The sequence below is a fragment of the Ictidomys tridecemlineatus genome, unplaced genomic scaffold (assembly GCF_052094955.1).
Source record: "Ictidomys tridecemlineatus isolate mIctTri1 unplaced genomic scaffold, mIctTri1.hap1 Scaffold_42, whole genome shotgun sequence".
In the NCBI taxonomy this organism is placed as follows: Eukaryota; Metazoa; Chordata; class Mammalia; order Rodentia; family Sciuridae; genus Ictidomys; species Ictidomys tridecemlineatus.
Genome location: NW_027522720.1, coordinates 1,175,066 through 1,193,389, shown reverse-complemented (window position 1 = coordinate 1,193,389; position 18,324 = coordinate 1,175,066). Strand labels below are relative to the sequence as shown.

The 18,324-nt window shown below is 40.0% G+C and overlaps 1 pseudogene; it reads left to right on the top strand.

Moving 5' to 3' along the window:
- The first annotated feature begins 4,379 nt into the window (after nt 1-4,379).
- On the top strand, nt 4,380-5,405 carry LOC144373526 (dynein regulatory complex protein 8 pseudogene; annotated as a pseudogene).
- The last annotated feature ends 12,919 nt before the right edge of the window (nt 5,406-18,324 follow it).

Below are 18,324 nucleotides of genomic sequence, written 5' to 3'. Positions count from 1 at the left end.
TATGAAAAATTGTGCTCTATAAATGTAATAAGAATTGTAATGCATTCTGCTGTCATACATAAATTAAAAAATACATAAAAAAGAGTTGTCGTACTATATTGTTTAGGGAACAATGAACAAGAAAAAAAAACAATGCTTTTAGCAATTTTGAAATATGTGAATATATTAACCATTATTTCTCTTTTTCAAGGGACTGAAGTAACCAATGGAAAAACTCAAAATTACCTTATATCAATGAAAGAGCAATTAATAAAAAGGTCTAAAATTATAATAATATTTAATTAGCACTTAACTATGTTCCAGGTACCACTCTAAGAGCTGAATGACAATAAAGCCTCATGACAGCCTACAAACTAGAGGTTGTCTATATCCCCATTATACAAATGGAGAAACTGAAACATGGAGACATTAAATAACTTGTCCAAGATCTTAAAGATAATAAGCACTGAACTAGAGTTCAACTTGGCCATCTGATTCTGGAGTCCACATTCTTATTCTTGCTCCTCAGCAGTGTCTACAAACTGCAACAGGCACTTCCTAGCATAAATGCTGACTCTCAGGTTCCTACAATACCTACTGACTTAGAATCTGCATTTTGATAAGCTTCCTGACTCATATTCACACTAAACTTTGCGAAGCACTGAGCTACACCAGATAGCCTCCTATCAGGATATCCTCTACAATTTTTGAATGGTTCTCATATGCGTGCACTGTGCTAAACATTACACCTTTATAATTGCATTTGATTTTAAAAACCCTATGAGGAACCACACATGGTGGCACATACCTGTCATGCTATTTAGGAGACGTAGGCAAGAGAATCCCTTGAATCTAGAAGCTCAAGGCCGGTCCGGGCAACATGGTAAGAACCCATCTTAAACAACAGCAAAAAAAATTCTACAAGACCAATGGACTGATCCATGTCCTATAGTTTTTCAAGATGTTACCACAGGAGAAAAAGGAAACAGGATCTGTCTGTATTACTTCTTAGGATTGTGTGTGAATCTACAATTATCCAAAAAATTAAAAAATAATTTTAAAGAATCTTATGATTTAGGTTATATTATTCCTTCTTTTGTTGTAGGAAGACAGAATTTTAAGGCTCTAAGTTAAGCAGCCCAACACAATAAGGTATTGAGGTTCTTCTATGTGCAAGGTGCTGTTTTAGCGCTGGGCATATGGCTGAGAGCAAACATTGCTGTTGCTAAGCTATATTTCTAGTCTGAGTGGTCAGAATTCATCCCCAAGGTCTGACTGCTGCTACATCCTCTCCTGCTCAGATTTCATGGATACAGTCAGAGGATTGGAAAGGGGTATATAACAGAACTACCCAAGGTTAAACATTTGCAGAATTTCTAGACAGATGTTTATAAAAGCCTCTACCAGTGCCAGGCACACAGTAAGCACTCAGTAAAAACGAATGCCTTTCCTCCAGTCTAGAAAGAACCTCACCTGCACCATGACCCAATTCTGATTTTATCCTTTACTCAACTGGATGGAGTCCAGGGATGGGGCCATATTGAGTGGTGGTAACCTGAGCCCAGAGCTCCTTTCAGATTTAGCTGAAGAGCTATGCCTGAGGACACTGTTCCCAGGTTTGGAGACATACCATTTTGAGACCTGTCTGGGACAGCTCTTGGCACAGCATAGTTCTGAATGAGCCCCCTTATCAGAACCAGATTTATGGCCAGATGACTGCTCAGACCTGAGACTTCTGATGGGTATCTAACACTGATCCAGAGATTGGATTTGTCCTCACATGAGAGACTTTCCTTCAGAAACTAAAAGAACAATTTGGTTTGGCAATATATTCTTGCTGTCTTTGCTAGAGAGAAACTTCACTGGGCCGCCGCAAGAGATAACAAGAGCCATTTTCTCCAGAAAAGAATGTTGCAGATACTGGATTCAAGGCCAGTTCAAGTTTGACCACTGTTGTTAGCTAGCTGCTTCTCAGACAGAATGGTTTCTATTGGGGAACTTACCCAAAATGAGCATGTTTGGTTTGTTTTCCTGAGTATGAAAAGTACAACACTACCACAGAGAGAAACACTTCAAACTAGAATTGCCAGGTCTCTCTGAGTTTCAATTTTCTCTTTTACATTCTGTTCTTATAATAAGCACAGTGCTACTTACAGGCTATGAGAATCAAGGAAGGAAGAGAGGGAAGGAGAAAGGAAGAGAGAGGAAGAAAGAGGGGAAGGACAAATTCCTACAATCACAGTTCATAGCCTAATGGGAGATGTAGGGGAGAAGGTAGGGAGAGAGATCATTATCTGGGAAACATAAGTTAAATGGGTTAACTTCAGGGGAGAGCACTAGTCTAGTATGTGTGAGGTCCTGGGTTTCACCCCCAGCACTGCAAAAGAGCAACAACAATAATAATAATCTTTTAAAAAATTTTTGTTGTTGTTGTTGTAGTTGAACACAATACCTCCATTTTATTTATCTATCTATATGTGGTGCTAAGGATCGAACCCAGTGCCCCCCGATTTTTCCCAGACTGGTCTCAAATTCCTAGGCTCAAAGGATTTTCCTGCCTCAGTAGCTGAAACTATAGGCATGCATCACCATGCCTAGTTAATAATAACCTTTAAGAGGATAAGATTGTCACTCAGTGGTGAGAATGCTTTCCTAGTGTGCACAAGGTTCGGGGTTTGACTCCCAGCACTGAAAAAAAAAAACACCTCATTTAAAATAGTGGTAAGATCCTGGTGAATTGGCGCACTACTATAATCCCAGCAGCTCGGGAGGCTGAGGCAGGAGAACCTCGAGTTCAAAACCAGCCCCAGGGGGCTGGGATGTGGCTCAATTGGTAGCATGCTCACCTAGCGTGCATGAGGCATTGGGTTCGGTTCTCAGAACCACATAAATGTGAAATAAAGATAGTGGGTTATAGTAGGGGATAGGAAAGGTAGCAGAATACAACAATTACTAATAGGGCATTATGTAAAATTGTGGATGTGTAACCGACGTGATTCTGCAATCTGCATTTGAGGTAAAATTTGGAGTTCATAACCCACTTCAATCTAATGTATGAAATATGATATGTCAAGAGCTTTGTAATGTTGTGAACAACCAATAAAAAAAAGTTAAAAAAAATTTAAAAATAAAAAAAAAATAAAGATACTGGGTCTACCTAAAAACCAAAGAAATAAATATTTTTAAAAAACCAGCCCCAGGAATTTAGCAAGACCCTAACCAACTTGTTGAGATCCTGTCTCAAAACAGAATATAAAAAGGACTGGGGATGTGGCTCAATGTTTTAATGCCCTTGGGTTCATTCCCTGATACCACACAAACACACACACACACACAAAAAAAAAAACCCTCTCTGAAGCAGGAAAATCACAAATTCAAGGCCAGCCTCAGCAACTTAGCGAGACCCTATCCCAAAAACTAAAAAGGGCTGGGGTGGAGGTGACTCAGTGGTAGAGTACTCATGGGTTTAATTCTTAGTACTACAAAAAGGAAAGAAAGGAAAAAATATATCTCTGATGGCCGGTAAAAGCAGGGAGATGTTGCACTTCTACAATCTTTCAGGAGAGAGAGGACAGTGGTTCAAAATGAGAGGAAGATCACTAAAGTGAAGTGGACAGATTAGAGAGTTATTTTGGAGGTAGATGATCTAGTAAGGTATTGCCAGCATCCACAGCAAATGAATTCTAAAATCTTGATGAGTTTTTACATCAAGCCTAATCAGGTGACTCTGGGGAGACAGTGGCTCTCCTCAAAGCAGTAACTCAGGGATTCAGGGATTCTGCATCTTGGGACTCTTCCAGCTTCTGGGGCCCCAGAGTCTTCTTTATCCAGCCAGAGAAAGAGTGTGAAGAAGACATACGTGCTTCTTAACCACATGGGCCAGGTTGTTGCACACATGCTATTTCTGTTCCATGAGTGAGAACTGGTCCAGTGGCCTCACATGAATAAAGGGGGACTAGGAGATGTGGTTTCTTTGTGGGCAGCTACTGCCTGTCAACAGCTCTGCGCTATGGAAATAGAACACAGATCATTGATGGTCAGCTGGTCAGCTGGGTCAGGGAGCATCATCAAGCTCTCTGGTCGGTTGCATATTATGATTGAAGGAACGTGAGGTGAGGCTCCTATGATGACCATTTGGCTTTTGGCTTGAGCAAAGGTGGAAAGTAGTCATTAACCAAAATGGAAAGTTGAGAAAGAAGCAGATTTTTTACTGCAGGTAGGGGAAAACTAAGAGTTCCACTTTGCATACACATTGTGTGAGCTGCTCATGACACATCCAAAAGCAGATGTGGGAAAGGCAGTTGGAGACATGAGCCAGGGATCCAGAGGAGTCAAGACTGAAGATTTAAATACTCCATTTTCTCCCCTCCCCCATCCCAGGCTCCCGGCGTCGCGGGGGCCCAAGGGGGGCGACCCAGGCTAACGACTGGCATCTCCCAGGCAACTGGCTCCGCATCAAGATGGCGGAAGATAAAGACAAGGAAGAGTTAGCACTAGCAGAATTTCACAAAAAAATCAAAGAAGCATTTGAAGTGTTTGACAATGAGTCGAATAATACAGTGGATGTGAGAGAAATTGGGACAATTATCAGGTCATTAGGATGCTGCCCTAGTGAAGGAGAGCTACATGATCTGCTTGCAGAGGTAGAAGAAGAAGAACCCACTGGATATATTCGATATGAAAAATTTCTTCCAGTGATGACCAAAGTACTTCTGGAAAGAAGGTATAGACCAATTCCAGAAGATGTCCTTCTTCGAGCTTTTGAGGTTTTAGATTCTGCTAAACGTGGGTTTCTTACTAAGGAAGAACTCATCAAATATATGACTGAAGAAGGTGAGCCTTTCTCCCAAGAAGAAATGGAAGAAATGTTGTCTGCTGCAATCGATCCAGATTCAAATTCAATTAATTACAAGGAGTATATAACAATGATGGTGACAGATGAAAATTAAATGTTTTAAACCCTTAATTTCTAATTGAAAAGATAGTTTGAAAATGGCTTGTCCTTGTTAATTTTGCATTTTATTTTGTAATTCTTTTATCTGATATCAATGCTTGTGACATGATTATTTCAACATATTTTGTTTTCTAAAGATGATCATAACAAAAACTCTTTTTTAGTACTGGGAATAGAATCCACTGAGCTTCATTCCTAACTCTTTTTACATTTTTCATTTTGAGACAGAGACTCACCAACAGGCTGGCCTCAAACTTGCAATTGTCTTGCCTCAGACTTCGGAGTAGCTGGGATCATAGGTGTGCCCTGCTCACCTGGATGATCATAATAATTTTAAATTAAACATAAATGTATTTAAAATGTCCAAACTTATGGAATGACATACTGCTAATTACTTAAAAACTAATCTTAAAACAGTTTAACATTAAAATATATTATTGTTTATTTTCTACAATAAACATGTTACCTTTTAATTAACTAAACTGAGAAAATTAATAATAACTATAATGAGCCAAAGTTTGGCATATAAAGGTCTTGAAAGAGGGCAGAATGACCACAAATTGAAAATGAGTATCAGTGTAATGAAGGCTTCTTTTTAAAGAACAATAAACACTTCAGTAATCTGAAAATAAATAAATAAATAAATAAATAAATAAATATTCCATTTTCTCCTCGGCCCAGTGGTTTCCGAACCTGACACTTCCTCCTACAGTGGCCTCCTCATTGCCACCAGACCTCTGTGACTTTACTACATCAGTATAACTTCACTCTCCTATTATGGATAACATTTGTCATTTATTAAATGATAGTTCTTACTATCATATGAATTCTCTCATTAACACAGTGTTTTTGAGTTTTCGGACTTTTTTTTTTTTTTCTTCTGCACCACTGGGGACTGAATCCGGGGCCTTGTGCAGGCTGGACAAGCGCTCCACTTCTGAACTACAACCCCATCCTCAACACACAGTTCACTGAATGCCTACTATGTGCTGGGTAGTGATGATGAGCAGAGAAATAGCCAGTCTGTGCCTCCTGCGTATCGCATTCTCGTAGAAGCCTGATAATAAACAAACGGTTAGATAGTGTTTCAAGTGCCCTGGAAAACAGGAGCACAAGATGAATGAGTTAAGTACCAGTGTGGTGGAGGATGGAATTACTAGAAGTAAGGAGACTTTTATAGCAAGGCAACATTTGAGCAGAAACCTTAATGAAATTGAGGGAGCAAATCACATATGTACCATGGGGGGAAGACTGTGCTGTGGCAGGTGATGGCAGAGCGAGTGCAAAGGCCCAGAGGCATGACCCAAAACCAATCAGCAGGCTGGAGCTGCTGGACTAAGATGGGAGTGGGGGAAGAATGGTAGAGATGAGGTCAGAGAGGTGGGGAGAAGGGCAGGTCACACAGCAGAGTGGTTTTTCCACCAACATCTTTGTGTAACTCGAGAAGGAGGGAGAAAAACAAACCTATTTCTCGGTGCAGAAATTATTGCAAAGAAAGCAATGCTCCATCAGGAACTTCCTGTGCAGTTCCCAAAATGAAACACCTTCAAAGTGGAGGATTTGCGACCAACATAAGAAAGGGGAACCGTTTTGTAATGCGGAGCACAGAATACAGGGTTCTCTCCTGGTGCAGCAGGTTTTCTACACAGTTAATTACAGCCACATGTGGAGCACCGCAGGATGGCATTTTTAGCAAGTGCCATCAAAGACCTGGACAAACGATTCCCATCTCTCATGCTCAAAGCAAAACCGATTAGCCCAGGAGGATAGCAACAAAAACACTGCTCTGAGAAACACTGTTTTCCAAATTTCCTCTCCAAAACCCAAGCCAGAGGCCTTTCATTAGCTTGATTTTTGTAAATAACAGAAAAAAAGTGGGTTTAAATAGAAAGAAGAATTTGGTTTTTTTCAAGGAAGACATAGTTTAGGTAAAAATATTTTAGGTAATATAAAAATATTTAGGTAATTTATAAAGAACTGAAATGTATTTCTTACAGTTCTAGAGGCTGGGAAGCCGAAGACCAAGGCGCTGACACTGGTGTTAGGTGAGGGTTTCTCTCTGCTTCCAAAATGGCGCCTTGTCTCTCAGGCCTGTTCAATTGCCAAGGTGGTTCCCTCCTGATATACCCACTGTACTGTGGGACATGAAACAAAAACACCCGTGTGGGGTCTGGGCCTTTCCTTCATTGATCACAGTGGGGCCTCAATGGAGCTGCTCCAGTGACCAGCAAACCTGTGGACAGGACTTCATAGTTGCTGTCCATGAGGTTATCTTCTTTAATGCTGACATTTCTGAAATTGGTCCCATTTTCTGGTTTATAGAAGGGTGTGTCCACAGGACAGGGCTGGGTCTTAGTTCCCCAGTATCTAGCCTCCCTTTCTAGCTGGGGATATTCTCCATGAATTGTGTCTACAGAAGCCAAAAGGAGCCAGAAAGTCCTACCCTGGGGCTAAGAGATAGGCTCAGCCAGCCTGGTGTTCTTGCCCAGGGTCTTAACTCTTGAGGGAATGGCCTAAGGCTTGGTGGTTATGACATCGAGTCCTAGAATTGTCACACCGGCAGAGATGGAGACTCAGCGCTGGGAGTCAGGAGTTTATCTATACCAGGGGACTCTGGGCATAGACTACGCTATCTAACCTCCCAACCACTTGCTGAGTCTGGTTTTCTAGTCTTCTCATCTGTTCTTCAGCTACCCAGTAAGTTCCAAATAAACTCCATTTCCACTTATATTAACCAGATACAGTTTCTGTTGTCTATAACCTAAACCCTGGCTTAATTTTTAAGCAATTTGCAGGCCCCCATTAAAAAACAAAATTTCCCTTGGACTCCAAGAGTTGACTTATATTAGTTTTGTTCACATATGTACATCATAAAACCAACAATAAACTCTTCAGAGGCTTGCAGCTTTAAGCCACTATAAAACACAAACACATTTGCAAGCTAAATACAAGTAACACTACCAAATCTGCACTGTTGAAATGAACATTAACTCAATATGACAGATGATGCTGGTCTGTGAAACTAAATAGCTATTCATTATGTGGATGTGAAACTCACTGACCTGGGCTCCTGTGGCTGTATTTTTTTTTCTTTTTTATTGCCCTGGGCCACTTGGTAACTGAGCTCTGCACCTCTCCTCTCTGTTTTGTTCATGTACTTCCTGTGTATACTTTGTCTTCAGGGAATTTGCTCTTTGCTGGGTACATCATTCATAAATGAAGACTACCGTGTTCTTCTGTCATTTAGTTGGGACAATTAAAATTGTTTTACTTGATTCCAAGGCCAATGTAAATGCCAGGCCTGAAATCAGCTAGAAAAGTTGTCCACATGACCCAATATTTGCTTATATCAATGCTTTAATGATAAATATTGAAAAAATACTAAATTAAAAAAAATCTCATAGACAGGGCTGGGGTTGTGGCTCAGTGGTAGAGCACTCATCTAGCACGTGCAAGGCCCTGGGTCTGATCCTCAGCTCCACATAAAAATAAATAAATAAAATAAAGGTATTGTGTCCAACTACTTCTAAAAAAAATAAATAAATGTTTAAAAAAGATCTCATAGGCAACTCAGAAGTTCCAATGACTATATTTGTAAGCTCCACTTTCAGAAATCATGTAGTTAGGTGCATAAGCTTTGGAGTTTAAAGAAAAATCCATGGTTTGGGATCTCAACTCTACCCCTTACTAGTCTTAACAATCTTGAGCCAGTTATTTTCTCTCTGAAAGTTCATTTTCTTACCTGTAAAATGAAAACAGGATTTATCTTTTAGGAAAGTTGTATTAAACAAGGATCTATGTAATTGTTCAATAATTGGTACTAATTATTGTTACTGATGTCCTAGTTGACATTCAGATTGTTTAACACCTCTTTCCAAGTCCATACAGCCAGATGGTCACAGAGATGGAACAGGGACCAAGTCCTCTGAACCCTCTGAACACCGTATGTGATGGTTTGAATGTGTGCCCCAAAAGTTTGTATGCTAAAAACATAATCTCCAAAATCGTATGTTAATGGTATTTGGAGGGAGGCTTTGGGAGGTATTTAGGAGGAGGTGAGGTCCTGAGGATAGGGCCCCCATGATGGTATTAGTGGCTTTATAAGAAGAGGAAAGAACTAGCCCACATCTTCTGTCTCACCGTGTGATGCCTTTGGTCAGGTTATGATGCAGCAAGAAGACCACATCAGATGCTAGGCAGATGCTGGCACCATCCTCTTGGACTCTCCAGCCTCCAGAACCTCTATTAACCATAAACCTCTATTCTTTATAGATACCCAATCTCAGGTATTCAGTTATAGCAACAGAAAACAGACAAAGACACCATATGTGCTGAACAGTATAATTTTAGCCTTAAGGGCAGCTGCCTTCCTTGTAAGGCTGTGCTAAAAGGGAGCTGCTATATCTGAGGGATTTAACCTCTGTAGGAAATAACTCCATCCTTAGGTTAATTCCATGAGTGATCCACCGAAAAAACTGATAACTTGAATCCCTTATGTGAATTCTTCTGCTCACCCCCTGTTACTTATAGCTGTGATTCTCAAATGAGCTCCCCTGAACTGCAGGTTATTTGTTGAAAACATAAATACAAATTCTCCAGCCCCATCCCAGATATACTAAATCAATGGTGGTGCTCCCACCATTGAAATACCATCTGCCCTGAGGTCCTTATCAGGATATGCCCTTGACCTCCAGAACTATGAGCTAAATAAACTTCTTTTGTTTATAAAGTATTCAGCCTTGAGGTGTTTCATTATAGTAACTGAAAATGGACTAATACACTCCTTATGATGAATTGAGATACCCACAATGATCTTGAGGGGGAAGACGTGCTAAAGATGGTGGAGCAAAATGATAGCAGGAGCTTGGGACATTCATAACATCTGAGGCCACTGTATCAACTCTACACCTTCATCCCTAGACTCTGGATTATATGAGGCTCAAATAAATCCCTTTTGTATTAGAGCCATTATTTTTTCCCCCAAGGGATTAACAACGCAGCCTGTCAAAGGTAAAACTGTCTCTTATTCATCACTGAATTTACAGTGCCTGGCACAGAGTCTGACCCATAGCATATGCTTACATTTGTGGAAGAAATAAAATAAAGGATCCTTCCTTATTCTTTCTGCTTCAGGAGGAATCAGAGCGCATATGCTGGGCCTAAAATTGCTTTCCTGGGAAATCTGGAAAATCATGAGAGGCTAAAAAAAGGATAGATCTTTTTTACACTTTATTTTAAATTTAAATGTCACAGTTGTAAGTTAGGCCAGGATAATATTAACTTAGCGTTGGATTAAAAAATAGAAGCTAAACGAAGACGTGTGTTACACCTGCTGAAAATCCCTCAATAGTTGCTCACAGCTCTTAAAATAAAGTCCCAACCCCCTAGTGTTTTCTGGCTTCCCAATGCTTTTGCTTTTTTTTTTCTGTTTTTCTATGGGCATAATTGTAGATTCACAGGTAGTTGTAATAAGTGATATAGAGAGGCCCCATGTATGTTTTCCCCAATGGTAACATCATCTAATACTACAATATCACCACCAGGACATGGAGATTTATGCAATCTACCAGTTGTACTACATTTTCCCAGTTTTAATTGGATGCATTGATGCATACATGTTTATGCTTGCATGGGGGTACAAGTATGTTTATGCTGCTATAACAAAATATTTCAGATTAAATAATTTATAAAGAACAGAAATTTACCTCTTACAGTTCCAGAGACTGGGAAATCCAAGAACAAGGTGCTGGCTTGGTGAGAACTGCTCTCTGCTCCCAAGATGGTGCCTTGTTGCTATGTCTTTGGTTGGCAGAAGGCAGAAGAGCAAGAAGATTGAACTTGCTCTCTCAGGCTCATCTATGAAGGGCAGCTAATCCCATTCTTGAGGTTTCTGAATCACCTCCAAAAAGACCTATCTCTTTGTACTATTACCTCGGGGGTTAAGTTCCAATGACAACTCATATTCAGACCAAAGCAGTGCACGTGTGTGTGTGTTTAGTGCTATACCTTTTTATCATGTGTGTAGATCCACGTACCCATCTCTACACTCAGAACATAGAACATTTCCATCAATACAAGGATCCCTTACTTTTCTATAACCACATTCTCTTCCTTCCCATTGTGACCCTTCTCCCTATCACTATCAGATTGGTATTTATCACTTCTGGTAAATACCCTCTGTTCTCCATTTGTAAAACTTTGCTATCTCAAAATGTTACAGAAATAGAGTCATATGGTATGGGAATAATTTGGGGGAATTGGGTTCCTTCTCTCAGCATAATATCTTGAAGATTCATCCAAGTTATTGTGTATTGTTGTGTATTTGTTCCTTTTATTGCTGAGCAACACATATGGGTAGACCACAGGTGGCTTCACTATTCACCAGTTGATAGACATCTGGAATATTTATAGTTTGGGGCTTTTGCAAACAAAGTTAAACATCTGTGAACAATTAACATTTGTGTACAAATTTTTATGCAAGAACATATCACCAGGGTCTGGAGTTGTAGCTCAGTGGTAGAGCGCTTGCCTAGCATGTGTGAGACACTGGGTTTGATCCTTAGCATACAAAAATAAATAAATAAATAAAATAAAGGCATCACATCCATCTACAACTAAAAAATTTTTTTTAAAAAAGAACATATCAAGCTGGGGTTGTGTCTCAGTGTTAGAGCGCTCATCTAGCACGTGCAAGGCCCTGGATTCAATCCTCAACACCACATAAGAATAAATAAATAAAAGTACTGTATCCAACTACAACTAAAAAATAAATATTAAAAAAAGAAAAAGGATATATCACTTTTTAAACCTTTTGTCAGTCAACTTTCCACCTTTCAAAAATACCTGAAATAGGGGGCTGGGGTTGTGGCTCAGTGGCAGAGCACTTGCCTAGCACATGTGAGGCACTGAGCCGGATCCTTAACACCACATAACAAATAAAATGAAGGTGTGCTGACCATCTTCAACTACAAAAAAAAAATGTTTAAAACAATACCTGAAATAACTTATAAAAAGGAAAGATTTATTTTTGCTCATGATTTCAAGGCTTAAGTTCATGCTTGCTAGGTCCTGTTGGTTTGAACTTGTGGCTACATAGTATATCATGGCAGGAGCCCATGGTGGAGGGGGTCTATCACCTCATGCTGGCCAGGAAATAAAAGAGAGACAGGAAGAGGGCTGGAGTCCAAATATTCTACCTAATGGCAAAACTTCATGACCTAACTTTCTCCCATTAGGCCCCACCTCCTAAAGACTCTACCATCCCCCAGTAGTGCTATAGGGTAGTAACCAAGCCTTCCACACCTGAGCCTCTGGGGGACATTCAAGATCCAAACTATAGCAAACCTCTTCTTAGGGTTGAGGTGCTACCTCTCCAACAGGTCCTGCCTACTGAAGATATAAGCCTGAGAAATTCCCTCTGCCAACCTCCCTTGCCCTTGGCGAGTTTCATCTCTACCAATCAGACACAGCCATGCAAGACTCTGTTCAGAAGTGGGCTATGCCAGGGAGCGCGCACTCCAGGGAGTCCACCTGAAGCTGGGTGAAAGCAGAGCTCCTAGGGAGCAGCAGTAGTGGTCACCAAAGCTGGTGAGCTTTTGTGTCTTGGCCAGCAGGACAGTGACAATGGAGTCTCTGCTGAGAGTCCTGGGGATGGTTTGGGGGGCTTTGTTTCTGGTTGCAGCCTCCATATTCCATTCTCTGGCCCTCTGGGAGATGTAAACTACCTAATATTCTTTTACAGATTTATTTTCTGGGTGAATAAGCTCAAGAGGATTCTGTTGTTCACAGCTAAAAACCAACCCCCCTCTCTAGGCTCATCTCCAGTCAGTCCTTCTATCAGGGCTCTGGCTACTAAACTGCATTCAGTTCCCAAATACACCTTGCTGGCATCAGGTTCCTGCCTGTTATGACAACTGTCACACTGTGTTATCGTTGCCTCTTTATTCATGTCCCTCATGGAACTGTAAACCTGGTTTCCTCAGCATCTGTCACCCTTCCATTGGCCTTGGTATATATGTTCAATCAAGATTCCAATGAATTATTCACTTATCTATCTTTACCTTTGGTGAGATGAGCAAAGCTGTGGCTAGTCCCATCATGGTCACATGACCATCCAGAACAGTTAATTTCTTGGGTTGGAGATAAAGCTCAGGATAAGAGCACATGCTTAGTTAGCCCTGGGTTCAGTTTCCAGCAAAACACACACACACACACACTCACATACAAGAAAACAAAGTTTCTTCAATTATAAAATGGAATAACACTACTGAGAGGCACAGTTTAAAATTTAGCACCATCAATGACGACAACAACAACAAGAAGAACTGGAATTAAAAGTGGATAAAGGATTTGAATAGGTATTTCTTCAAAGAAGGTATACAAATGGCCAATAAGCACATCAAGAGAGGTTTGAACATTTTGCCTAGCATATGTAAGGCTCTGGGTTTGATCTCCATCACTGAAACAAACAAACAAAAACAAAGATGCTCAGAATTAAGGGGAATACAAATCTATATCAAACCTGCAACGATACACCATCCCATATCCTGAGGACGGCTACAATCACAAAAACAGAAAACTACACATGTTGACATGTGGAGAAATTGGAATTTTCGTGCTTTGTTGGTAACAATATAAAATGGGGCAGTCACTAGAGAAGACAGTAATGTCAGTTTCTAAAAAAAAATTTAAAATAGAATTACATTTCTGAGCACATGACCTGAAAACATTGAGAGGTGAAATTCAAAGAGATATTTGTACATTTATGTTCATAGCAGCATTATTCGTAATTGCCAAAAGGTAGAAACAAAACAGAAGGGGCCAATGACCAATGTAAGTGGATAAATAAAATTGATACACACATAGGACGGGATATTATCCAGCATTCTGACACCTGCTACCACGAGGATGAAACTTGAGGCCATTGTGCTAAGCAAAATAAGCCACAAAAAGATAGATACCATACAATTTCACATGTATGAGGTCCCTAGAGTAAGTCAAATTCAGAGAGACAGAAAGTAAATGGTGGCTGCCATGAGGTGCTGAGAAATGAAGGACAAATTTAGTGTTTACAGGTATTAAATAAAAATGACAGGAGGCCACTGTTTTGGACTAAGCTCATGTGCTAGGTCCCAACAGACCAGACCAAAAATCAACATGGAGTCACTCATGCTAAAACTCCCTGACCCCAAACTAAAACTAAGTGGTGTTTGACCTTCTGAGAAATTAGGAGAGAATGCAATGAGCATGAAGCTTCCTCTGCTTTAATCCTTACCACAAAAAGGAACCCAAAGGCTGGGGTCGTAGCTCAGCGGTAGAGCACTTACCTTGAGTGCATGAGGCACTGGGTTCAATCGTCAGCACCACATAAAAATAGATAAATAAGATAAAGATATTGTGTGTATCTACAACTAAAAATATATATATTAAAAAGAAGTAATGCGAAGCAACCTGGCATTAACAATTATTTGTTTTTCCATTGTTCTCTCTCCTTGTTTCCATCTTCCAAAGAAAGTAACTTTGAAATGACCCAGTCTGATTTTTTTGTTCTGCATTTTAAAAAAATTTTTTAATTTTTATTTCTTCAGCCTTTTTGTCTATAAAAACCAACGCTGCTGCTAGTTGAAATACTCATTCTGTTTTACTAAATGGGGTGTTACCTGATTCTAGGATGATAAGAAAAATCAGGTAAAGGGTATGTGGGTGTAGCTCAGTGATAGAACATGGTGAGGCCCTGGATTTGACCCCCAGCACCAAGAGAAGTGGGCAGCGAGGGAGAAATCTTTACATTTGTTATTATTTGTCTTTGGCAATGAACACACAATTTTAAAATTGCAAGATGAAGAGAGTTCTCTGGATGGATGGTGGTGATGATTCCCAACCAGTGAAGATTCTTAATACCACTGAACTAAGCACAGAAAATGGTCAAGGTGGTAAATTTTAAGTATTTTTTTGAATGGCAAACCACAACGAGTTTCCACTTCAAATTCACTAGAGTGGCTAAAACTAAACAAGCCTGACAATATCAAGTGTTGGCAAAGATGTGAAGTAACTGGAATTCTGATATACTGATGCTTTGGATAAATTTTCAAAACTTTAAATGTGCACTTTCCCTGTGATTTGGTAATTCTATGGTAAGATATTTACCTGAGAGAAATTAAAGGTTACAAAAATGTCAAGCATCTTTATCTGTGACACTCAAAAGCTGAAAACAGGTCAAATGCTCATCAACAGATAAACAGATTTAAAAAATTGTGGAAGATTCCTACAATGAAATACTACTCACTTTTCTTTTTCCTTCATTTTTATACCCAAGATTTCCTTCATTTTTTATCTTTACAACTGAACTACACCCAAGTCCTTTTTTTATATACTTTTTTTTAGTTGTTGATAGGCCTTTATTTATTTATTTTTATGGGGTGCTGAGAATCAAACCCAGTGCCTCACACATGCCAGGCAAGTGCGCTACCACTGAGCCACAGTCCCAGCCCTGCACCCAGGTCCTTTTTATTTTTTATTTTTGAGGCAGGGTTTCACTAAGTGGCTGAGGCTTAGTGAACTTGCCATTCTCCCATCTCAGCCTCCTGAGTAGCTAGTATTATAAGCATGTGTCACCATGGCTGGCATGAATAACACTATTAATTAATAAGAGGAATGAACTACTGACAGACACAACAATGGATGAATCTCAAAAATATCACATGAGGCTGCTGGGTACCATGGCACACATCTATAATCCTGTGACTCAGGAGGCTGAGGCAGGAGGATCACAAGTTCAAGGCCAGTCCTAGCAATTTAGAAAGGCCCTAAGCAATTTAGTGAGTTCCTGTTTCAAAATAAAATTAAAAAGGGCAGGGGTGCTAGGGATGTAGCTCAGTGGTAAAGCACCCTGGGCTCAAACACCAGTACAAAAAAAAAAAGAAAATTATACTGAGAAAACAAACAAAAGGTTACAAAAGACCACATGCAACATGATTTCATCTATACCAAGAAATTCTAGAATAGAGGGGCTGGGGTTGTGGTTCAGTGGTAGCGCACTTACCTGCAATGTGTGAGGCACTGGATTTGATTCTCAGCACCGCATATAAATAAATAAAATAAAGATCTATCAACCACTAAAAAAGTGGTTTTTTTAAAAAAGAAATTCTAGAAAAGAGTCATTTGTCATGATAGAAATTACATCAGTGATGATCTGAGATAGGACTTAGGAGGAACTAACAGCAATAAGACATTTAGGGACATTCTGGAAAGGTGGAAATAGTTTATCTTGACCTGTGATCAATAAGTATATTTATTTATCAAAAATCCTTGAACTAAGCTGAGCATGGTGGCACATACCTGTAACCCCAGCAGCTCAGGAGGCTGAGACAGGAAGATCTCGAGTTCAAATCTAGCCTCAGAAATGGAAAGGCGCTAAGCAACTCAGTAAGACCCTGTCTCTAAACAAAATGCAAAATCCTTGAACTGTACACTTAAAATATATCTACTTTATACTTCAAAATAGTTGAAAAGCAGCTAGTGGGATACCAATGAGAAAAATCTACTCAGTATTTAAATACTACAATCCCACTATTCAGCTTGAAAATAATTAAAATTTTGGGTGCTTTTTCTATGTTTATATGCAGCCATAAACCAGAGAGAAAGAAAAGGAACAGAAACTGATATTTGTGAGAGCCAGAGGGTTCATCTGGATGGAGCGGTGGAGAACATAAGATTTGAACTTATGGTCACCACTCTGTTATGGGAGAACCTGGAGCTGCTGGGGAGTTCTGCTTGCCCCTCTCACTTACATGGTCCATTTAATCCTCAAGTTAGTCGATTTTGTTGTGCTCATGTTTACAGTTGAGCTGAGAGGCTCAGATTTATTAAATCACTTGTCACATGGCCAGTAAGTGGTAGAACTTGGACTTGAACCTAAATCTGTTTCCAAAGTCTACATTCTTTTGGCTACAGAGCTGGAAAGTGGAATGCTATATTTACAACCCCTGGGTCGTGGCCACCAGAGCCTGTCTCTTCTGTTTTTTAATGATTGGAATCCCTAGAATAGTCCCTGAATTTTGTGCATCTTCAACTTACATGAAAATAAGAGTAGTGAGCAGTCCATTGTTACTGGAATTGGTGAGGACCTACTGGGATTTCCTTCCTGGATTTTTCTTTTCTCTTTCAGCCACATACTTATTTTTATTTACAGTGGTGTTTGTTACAGATTAATTCCATAATATGCAAAGTTAGCATGAATCAAAGCATAAATACCCAAACACAAGGTACAACCCGAAAGAGATGGAGGATGTTCAGATGTGAAAAAAAAAAATGGAAGGGTCTATTCATGGCCACAGTAGCTTGAGATGTGGTGGATCTGCTCATTCTCATGTAGACTTCCAAAGAAATCAAAAGTCAGCTTTGGGCCGGACACAGTGGCACATGCCTGTCATCCCAGCTGCTAGGGAGGCTGAGACAGGGGGATCGCAAGTTCAAGGCCAGCCTCAGCAATGGTGAGGCATTAAGCAATTCAGTGAGACTCTGTTTCTAAATAAAATACAAAATAGGGCTGGGGATGTGGCTCAGTGGTTGAGTGCCCCTGAGTTCAATTCCCGGTACAAAAAAAAAAAAAGTCATCTTTGGTTATTAAGACTACCATGGCCACTTGGCTACAAAACATCTCAGTATCCATGTGTACGCATGTGGGCTAAAGACTTCACGGACTGTCTCTTTCTACAAAGCTTTCTCTATGCTGGGCAGTTGTAAAAGATTCACTTTCTAGAATCAAATCTACTTTAGGGTCAGGGCTAACCATCTAAAATAACTGTCAGGTTGTAATTTTTTACCCATCACCTTTGCTCAATAAAATCCGTTTAAGAGTCTGGACCCCAATAAGCTAAATCCCAGTTCACCCTTATCTCACCAGATGCAATTTAGTTATATGAGTTACGATTCTTTCAACCATGTTTGAGGCCATTTTCTGTTACTATAATGAAATACCTGAGAGAAGATACTCTGCAAAGAAAGGATGTTTACTTAGCTCACAGTTTGGGAGGCTGAAATTCCAAACAATGTGGCACAAGCTCAGTTTGGCTCTGGTGAGGACTTTGTGGCAGATGGATCATGGTGGGAGCCCATAAAATAAGGAGTCATCACATCATCACAAGACAGGGAACCAACAGGACAAACCCTCATGAACTCTATTACTCCCTTTTGAGAGAAGTGACCCCAGTGACCAAATTAACCCCCACTAGGCCTCATCTCTTAGAGGTCAAATCATCTCTTAACATGGCCTCACTGGCAACCAAGCCTCCAACAGATGAACTCCTGGGCAGAGGGGAACCCATCTAAACCATGGTAATCCATAAGAAGAATGTACTGATATATGGAACTGAGGCATTCACAGGGAACTG